Below are 10,000 nucleotides of genomic sequence, written 5' to 3'. Positions count from 1 at the left end.
AAGCCAGGTATTATGTCGTACCCCTAAGTAAATGGGGATACAATCCACAATAAAGTAAAATCGTTCTGTAGTTTTTAAATATAAATTTCTTGTACAGGATTAAAGCTTTCGACCATCAGCTGTGGTCTTGTTTAGTGAACAAGACCACAGCTGATGGTCGAAAGCTTTAATCCTGTACAAGAAATATATATTTTAAAGTACAGTACGATTTACTTCATTGTGGATTGCATCCCCATATACATATATATGTAATATATATATATATATATATATATATATATATATATATATATATATATATATACATACATACAAATATATATATATATATACATATATATAATATATATATATATATATATATATATATGTATATATATATATATATATATATATATAATTATATGTATGTATATATATATATATATATACGTATATATATACATATATATATATATATAATCAGAGGAAGACGGACGAAAACCACACATCACTAGGCTGTCTTTTTTATTATTTTGCCGACGTTCGTAATTGTTTACAGAATTACATCTTCTGGGCTGCACATAAGAAAAGATAAAAACATAAAAAAGTTAAAAGTATAGTCTAAAAGTTCATTTAAAATACATTAGAGTAAAATGAAATCGATAAAAATAAAAACAACCAACCTAGAGGTGAGACAGCAAGGAACTAAATGGAAGGAAACCACCACAGTAAGAACTTATGCTAAATACAATTGACTCGCAGAAGTATGGGTGTTTAATGATGGTACGAGTTGTTTTATAAACAACGACTCAAGGATTGTTAACTCTTGTGTTTTGGTAGTATGGCCGATTACACTGAAATCTTTGTTGTCAATGTAGGTTTTACATTGTTTTGCATGGTTCCTGATATTGGAGTGCTCTGGGTTTGAGATTCTGCTCCCCGTGCGGAAACTAATTCCCCGATGTGAATCGATGCGCACCTTAAGTAGCCGACTGGTGGATCCCACGTAAATCCCTGAAATACATTTAGGGCAAGTGTATTTGTAGATGACACCAGAAGACATATAAGGACACAGCTGGTCTTTTATCTTAAACAAGGAGCCTATATTAAGAGGATTTTTGGGAATTAATTTGACTGATATGGCTGGGAAATGGTCATGAATAATTTGCGTGAATCTCTTTTGAAAGGTTAGGTCATGGATATATGGAAGGTTGCATAGAAACTCATTTTTGTTTGGTACAGTTGGAACGTCAGGTTTTCTAGAGAAATGTCTGTTTAGTAATTTGTTTAATTTTCTATATACTAACCTAGGTGGGAAACAGTTACCTTTAAAGAAATTAACTAGAAATAGAATCTCATTGTGAAAGGCATTCCAGTTAGATGAGAGGACTAGTGCTCTATTAAGGAGGGTAAAAATGGAATTAACCTTAAAATTAAAATAACAGTACTATAAAAATTAGATCCGAGTCCTGTAAAAGTTTTCTTTCTAAAAATCGTGGTGTTAAAAGAGTTGTCTTGTCTATATACTTGAACGTCCAGGAATGACAGACAGTTGTTCTCCTCTTTTTCTATAGTAAATTTCATGTTCGGGTGAAGTGTATTTACGTAGTCGAGGAACAGGTCAGCCTCGTATTCACCCTTGAAGAGAGCAAACGTATCATCAATATCCTAGAATAAAAGAGAGGATGGAATCTTAGAGGGCAATCGTCGAGCATACGCTCCTCCAGGGAGCACATAAAGATATTCGCGAACGTAGGGCCAAGGGGGGAACCCATGGCCATGCCATCTACTTGTTTAAAAAAGTTTACCGTTAAAAACAAAAGCAGTGTCCAGCACTGCCAGTTCAAGAAGTGTTTTAAAAAGCGTGCGGTTAAAATTACTAAAAGTGGACTCAGGATTGGGAAATAGCTTGTCAAGAATCAAATCAATGGTCTCACCAACTGGAATATTCGTAAACAGAGATTCGATGTCAAGGCTGGTCATGAATAAGTCTGAATCCTGTAATAAAATAGACTCTTTAAAACTGGAGGGAATTGTTGAGCGAGTAACTGTTCTTTGTTAATGGTTCAAGTTTGGAACGAGAAATTTGGCTAGTTTATAATTTGGTGTATTAAAAGACGCTAAAATAGGCCTGAGTGGGAGACCTGGTTTATGAATTTTTGGAAGGCCATATAAAGTACCGTAAGAAGAACCTGTGGAATATAGTTCCTGATATGTAGTTTCATCAATGATATTATCCTTTCTCAAAGACCTAAGGAAACGGTAATTTTGTCTTGTATTTTAAAGATATTAAGATAGTCGGAGTGCCAATCATTCGAATTTGTTCCTGTCGTTTAAGATACTTTCCATTTTGTGGATAAATAGTCTTGTTTATTCAAGATAACTGTTCCCTTACCTTTGTCGGGTCTTGTGACAACGATGTCCTTGTTGTTAGCGAGTTGCTTCAAGGTGTCGAAATCTTCTTTTCTGAAAAAAGGTGCCCATCGGGTCTTCAACTTCCTGAAAGTACCTTGGGATAATTCAAATAATCTTTCAGGAAGTTGAAGACCCGATGGGCACCTTTTTTCAGAAAGAAGATTTCGACACCTTGAAGCAACTCGCTAACAACAAGGACATCGTTGTCACAAGACCCGACAAAGGTAAGGGAACAGTTATCTTGAATAAACAAGACTATTTATCCAAAATGGAAAGTATCTTAAACGACAGGAACAAATTCGAAATGATTGGCACTCCCGACTATCTTAATATCTTTAAAATACAAGACAAAATTAACCGTTTCCTTAGGTCTTTGAGAAAGGATAATATCATTGATGAAACTACATATCAGGAACTATATTCCACAGGTTCTTCTTACGGTACTTTATATGGCCTTCCAAAAATTCATAAACCAGGTCTCCCACTCAGGCCTATTTTAGCGTCTTTTAATACACCAAATTATAAACTAGCCAAATTTCTCGTTCCAAACTTGAACCATTAACAAAGAACAGTTACTCCGCTCAACAATTCCCTCCAGTTTAAAGAGTCTATTTTATTACAGATTCAGACTTATTCATGACCAGCCTTGACATCGAATCTCTGTTTACGAATATTCCAGTTGGTGAGACCATTGATTTGATTCTTGACAAGCTATTTCCCAATCCTGAGTCCACTTTTAGTAATTTTAACCGCACGCTTTTTAAAACACTTCTTGAACTGGCAGTGCTGGACACTGCTTTTGTTTTTAACGGTAAACTTTTTAAACAAGTAGATGGCATGGCCATGGGTTCCCCCCTTGGCCCTACGTTCGCGAATATCTTTATGTGCTCCCTGGAGGAGCGTATGCTCGACGATTGCCCTCTAAGATTCCATCCTCTCTTTTATTCTAGGTATATTGATGATACGTTTGCTCTCTTCAAGGGTGAATACGAGGCTGACCTGTTCCTCGACTACGTAAATACACTTCACCCGAACATGAAATTTACTATAGAAAAAGAGGAGAACAACTGTCTGTCATTCCTGGACGTTCAAGTATATAGACAAGACAACTCTTTTAACACCACGATTTTTAGAAAGAAAACTTTTACAGGACTCGGATCTAATTTTTATAGTAGCTGTTATTTTAATTTTAAGGTTAATTCCATTTTTACCCTCCTTAATAGAGCACTAGTCCTCTCATCTAACTGGAATGCCTTTCACAATGAGTTCTATTTCTAGTTAATTTCTTTAAAGGTAACTGTTTCCCACCTAGGTTAGTATATAGAAAATTAAACAAATTACTAAACAGACATTTCTCTAGAAAACCTGACGTTCCAACTGTACCAAAAATGAGTTTCTATGCAACCTTTCCATATATCCATGACCTAACCTTTCAAAAGAGATTCACGCAAATTATTCATGACCATTTCCCAGCCATATCAGTCAAATTAATTCCCAAAAATCCTCTTAATATAGGCTCCTTGTTTAAGATAAAAGATCAGCTGTGTCCTTATATGTCTTCTGGTGTCATCTACAAATACACTTGCCCTAAATGTATTTCAGGGATTTACGTGGGATCCACCAGTCGGCTACTTAAGGTGCGCATCGATTCACATCGGGGAATTAGTTTCCGCACGGGGAGCAGAAATCTCAAACCCAGAGCACTCCAATATCAGGAACCATGCAAAACAATGTAAAACCTACATTGACAACAAAGATTTCAGTGTAATCGGCCATACTACCAAAACACAAGAGTTAACACAATCCTTGAGTCGTTGTTTATAAAACAACTCGTACCATCATTAAACACCCATACTTCTGCGAGTCAATTGTATTTAGCATAAGTTCTTACTGTGGTGGTTTCCTTCCATTTAGTTCCTTGCTGTCTCACCTCTAGGTTGGTTGTTTTTATTTTTATCGATTTCATTTTTACTCTAATGTATTTTAAATGAACTTTTAGACTATACTTGTAACTTTTTATGTTTTATCTTTTCTTATGTGCAGCCCAGAAGATGTAATTCTGTAAACAATTACGAAACGTCGGCAAAATAATAAAAAAAGACAGCCTAGTGATGTGTGGTTTTCGTCCGTCTTCCTCTGATTATGTCGCTTGGAGTAGTTCCCTGTGCCTTGTATCACTATATATATATATATATGTATAAATATATATATGTATAATATAATATATATTATATATATATATTATACCATTTATATATATATATATATATATATATATATATATATATATATATATATATGTGTGTGTGTGTGTGTGTGTGTGTGTGTGTGTGTGTGTGTGTGTGTGTGTGTGTAGAGAGAGAGAGAGAGAGAGTGAGCCGTTCTGAGCATAAACTTATTCCTGTCAAATTTTCGACATCAAAGGTTTCAATCAAGTTTTGAGAACGAATATATTCAGAATTAATTCTCCGTTTCGAAGAAATATATGTGGAACTCATTAATATGTAAAATAAAAATATTTTTATCTGATACTGACGGTTATTAAGCGACGCAATCCTAATACCAAGAGAAATAGTTCAAAGGGAATACAGATTTCATGATTCAACCTTGAGTTCCATTGAAAATCACGAGTAATCATCGCTGTAGATGACAGATGTTTAACAGCAAATTGAGACTCATGGAGGGCGTTAATGTTAGGGTTCGAGGCGCTGACGTCAGAAAAATCATTCCAATTATCCAGTAATTTCAAATGGTCTTCTATATATATATGTATATGTATTATATTATATATATATATATATATATATATATATATATATATATATATATATATATTTGCTACGTTTATTGATCTCCTCGTCTACCAGCATTTAGTTAAATATTTTGATTTGTAAAACGGCAGCCATATTCCTCTAAATATCAGCTGATTTAGGCGGGAAACCAGAAAGCTTAGTCCAGCCAGACATAGGAATGTTTATGCTAGAAGGGGGAAAAATAGACTCTTGTCAGCTTTAGGGACGTATCCCAAAGGGAAGGATGTAGGTAGCCTGGTACTTATTAGGCCTACGTCTTAAGCTCTTTTTCCTGTGAACCCTCTGCTGGCTGTATGTTCTGTTTCCAGGATTGCCCTGCTCTTGGGGGGTTAAGCTGACCCCCAACACCCTGGAAACACACCTGCCGTCGCCCTCAGTCAGCTCCAGTCGTGACCTCGGACGGATGTCCGCCACGAGCCTTCCCACTTAGGCCTAACGGCGTTACTGGCGCGCCCAGAGCCCCATTTCTACAAAGATCCACTGATCATGGCATCCAGGTACGTCTTGTGAAACAGCATATTGCCAGTTCCTTACCTCCTAGTGTCTATTTACTCCCCATTTTCACAATTCAAACTTCCAACTCAATGAATATCCCTTTGTTCCTCTCACTGCCTTGTGGCCGCATGCTCCTCCTTGTGTGATCGTCCCAGACAAATGAATTAATTGCATACCTCAGTTAAACGCTAGAGTGCCTTTTCCCAAGTGTTAGAGAACTGAATAATTGTAACTTGTGCAAGAAGTCCCTTTTTTTATCTTGTCTAATCTGGGATCTTTTCCAGATTCCCTGAGTCACGTGTCCAAGTCTTTGCGCCCACAAGTGTTGCATTACCGCAAGATCTCGAAAACCAGCTTTTACCTGAATCTCATTTTAAGCCAACTATCATCCTCATGTGAGAGATATTAGTCCACGTGTGGACCAGCTGCATTTACTCTTCCTCCAGGCCAGTAAATGGCCTCTTGTAAATAAATAGATGTAAAGTAATTAGCTGAGTTTTCTGGCGACCTTTTCCTCAAGAGTAAATTATCACTATAAATCCTTTTTAGGTAAGTTCAAGTAATTTATTCTGCTTTTCCCTCCACTATTTCCGTTTACGTATTTGAGCCCCTTAAGGCCGAGGCTAATACGTAACAATATATATTCAAACATATATATAAATATGTGTAAAGTGGGCACATTCCCCCTTATACATTAAAAATGGTGACGTTGCCTCCCTGAAAACTCTTCCATCATACAAGGCAACTGCAAAAATGAATTTAGGCATTGAATTAAACTCCGGACTACAACAATAGACTTATTCCAAAGGATAAGTAAGAGTCTGACTGTCATAGAAAAATGAGATTAATCTAACTAAATGAAATAAAGTTCCCTCGATTGAACTCGTTACATAGAAAACGGATTACTTAAAACAAGACCTGGTTAACTGAAGTAAATCCACAAATGAAACACAAAATACATCTCTTCGAACCCAGATATGTTCATTCCACAAATTATGAACACATATTATAAAATAGTTTCTTCATTTCGTAATATGCAAGGGCTTACCAGAACTGGCAATTGCCCGGTTCACAATAATAGAGAAGGCCAGAAAGAAAAAAAAAGAAAGAAAGAAAGAGAAAAACCAGATTAGAGGAAAAAGAATCACTTACTTCTCTATGGCCATATTTTCCACTATTGGGGTCCTTCAAGCCACTCCACATTTGCGCTTGTAAGGTTCGACAGAGAGTGAACAAAACTATAGGAAAACATCAGGAAGGGTGAAATATGACGTACAAATGTACGAATATTCTCGTAAGCCACACCCCTTTAAATGACGTCACTGACACATAACGAGTTCATTACACAGGAAGAGTTCGTGATATCACTCATCACTTGTTTCATAACTTAGGAGATCTCCAAAATAACAGGTTTTCTATATTCTAGATTTTCTACTGCTTATAAAATGAATATCTGTCTCAAAAGGTAAAAGCTATCTTTCACTGGTTCGGCCCATTGGAACGAACTCACACACTAATATTCCGTTTAAGGTGACCATGTCTCGCTAACGAAGAACATTCTTCTTCCTCCTGACGTCACCATCTCGGAGTGTAACGTCAACAGACACAATGTTGCGACACACTCGTTTTTCCGATCATTTCCATAGGACAGTAAGCCAGTATATGCATTAAGAACTAAATATCCACCTTCATATTATATATATATATACATATATATATATATATATATATATATATATATATATCACCACTCATACAATTCAAAGTTACCTAAAGTTACCTTACAGTAGCCAGACACTTGAACCTTCATAACAGATAAGATACGACTGAGTACTCTAAAGGCACCAGTGATCCCTTAAAAAGCTTATTAAACAAGCAAGAGGTATTTATATGAGCTTAATTAAGTGACTTGAAAGGCATCACTCCAACAGCAACCTAAAGTCTCAATCCCCTGTGCTGACTCACTTCAAGAAAATTGAGGGAAAACAGCGCATTCTATCACTGGGTCTGTACAAAAATGAAATCCTATTACTAGTGGTCAGTAAATGAAATACTGTTATAAAAATCTTAAATACAAAAAAAAAACTTATTTTTATTTTCAAAATTTAAAGTGCAATTCACAATCTCAGGAAAGCTTACTTTGACTTGAAATCAACACAGTTTAATTATTTCTTGAATTATTCAACAAAATTAAATCGAAATTAATTTATCAGGGGAATTAATTTATCAAAACGTGAACTTGCTCAAGTAAAATTCAAACTTTTAAGCAATACTTAAGATTTGGAAAGAAAATGGAAGTAAATGAAAATGAATTCACAATTATTAAAGTGTGAAATTAAACCAAATACGCAATGTTAAACAAATTATCAGTCAATACAAAAACACGAAAACACACACTGTATAAGAGTTACTACAAAGATGTAAAAAAAACTAGTAAATGGTAACACCCAGAATATATAAAGAATAAAGAAAACAATTGTTAAAAATTTACAACAGACAAAAAATTGAAATGTGAAAAAATAACTTAACTATTATTAAGTATTAAGTACATTTAAAACTTATAGTAAAACTTTACCTTAAACCAGCTGAAGCCTCAGAATTCACCAAGCACTTGAAATAGGCCTGTTACTTACTTTTACAATGCCTGTTCAGATTACACGGCTGATTATGTAAAAATTTAACAAACAATGAGAGTGACCATTACAGTTCTTTATGTTCGTGTAAAAATTAAATTCCGATCGTGAGAGGAAGAGAGAAGGAGAGAGCTTTGGCATCGTTCTACACAACACAATTACCAATCTCCAAATGACTGTTCCTTTGAGAACTACTTGGTTAATACAACACCAAAGTGGCTGGATGACGTCAAAGCATTTTAGGAACTAGACACTCTGTAATCTTACAATCAAATTACTTTACAAGATTAATAATTTTCCCTTAAAATTATAGACAGAGAGAGAGAGACCTTACCTTACAGACCTTACAGTTCGTTCGGGTTGCCCCAGGTCCCTCAGTGTGAGGCGCCTCTTAATGTTCCTACCAGAGTGTTGCTAGTACATCTTCCGGTATATTTTGCATCTTCCAATCTTGGATGGTCTGGGATGCAGTTTAGATATTTGTCGAGCTTATTCTTAAACACATCTACGCTCACTCCTGATATATTCCTCAGATGAGCTGGCAACGCATTGAATAGACGCTGCATTATCGATGCTGGTGCGTAGTGGATTAATGTTCTGTGTGCTTTCCTTATTTTTCCTGGTATAGTTTTGGGCACTATTAATCTACCTCTGCTTGCTCTTTCTGATATTTTTAGTTCCATGATATTTTCTGTTATTCCTTCTATCTGTTTCCATGCCTGAATTATCATGTAGCGTTCTCTTCTCCTTTCTAGACTATATAATTTTAAGGATTGTAGTCTTTCCCAGTAGTCTAGGTCCTTAACTTCTTCTATTCTAGCTGTAAAGGACCTTTGTACACTCTCTATTTGTGCAATATCCTTTTGATAGTGTGGGTACCATATCATATTGCAATATTCAAGTGGACTACGAACATATGTTTTATAAAGCATAATCATGTTCAGCTTTTCTTCTTTGAACGAGAGATAGACGAGAGAGAGAGAGAGAGAGAGAGAGAGACGAGAGAGACAAGAGAGTCAATTTATCAATAGCATTACATGGTCACATTATTATATATATTATATACTATTTATTATAATATTCTCTTTAAACGAAAGAAATAACTATAAATGATTCTATGCAAAACGTTTTGGTCAAGATACAATGACGTAATCGATCGGGATACATATACGCGAAGCGACTGAATTACGCAATATTGGGCCACAGCCACATGGTTTGAGATAAGACCAAGACTGGTTCAATATTGCACTTGGCTTCATCATATGACTGAAATGCAAAAAAGTGGAGAAAGATCGAATCGCCTTGTTTCCAAGGTTGGATACGCATCCGCTTTGGAGACAAAGCGTTCTACCTTTTCATTCTACATTATTCCGTAACTTTAAATTGTGCGTTTGTGAATTCTGAACATACGTTAGTCTTATTATGGAATCTGAACATATCATTTGAACATACTATTTACAATATACGTACTGAGGGGGATTTACATTTTACAAAGGGAACAATTTATATTATTATTTATCTTTTCAATAGTGTTCTGCAATAATTAAATTGATTTTAGACATTAAAATGTACAGCAAAAACGAAGTAAGTGATTTTTGGCAAATTTTTCTGGGTGCTCAGCTCAAGTCGACCCGCACTCACCTTTAACGGGGTACCAATATA

At 35.4% G+C, this 10,000-nt stretch overlaps 1 protein-coding gene across 1 annotated transcript in view; it reads right to left on the bottom strand.

Annotated features, from left to right (window-relative positions):
• Positions 1-10,000, bottom strand: part of LOC135220539 (cubilin-like) — a 283,132-nt gene that overhangs the window by 235,511 nt on the left and 37,621 nt on the right. The gene's annotated exons all lie outside the window — the stretch shown is intronic.

The sequence above is a fragment of the Macrobrachium nipponense genome, chromosome 2 (assembly GCF_015104395.2).
Source record: "Macrobrachium nipponense isolate FS-2020 chromosome 2, ASM1510439v2, whole genome shotgun sequence".
Taxonomy (NCBI): domain Eukaryota; kingdom Metazoa; phylum Arthropoda; class Malacostraca; order Decapoda; family Palaemonidae; genus Macrobrachium; species Macrobrachium nipponense.
This window is presented reverse-complemented; position numbering and strand designations above follow the sequence as displayed.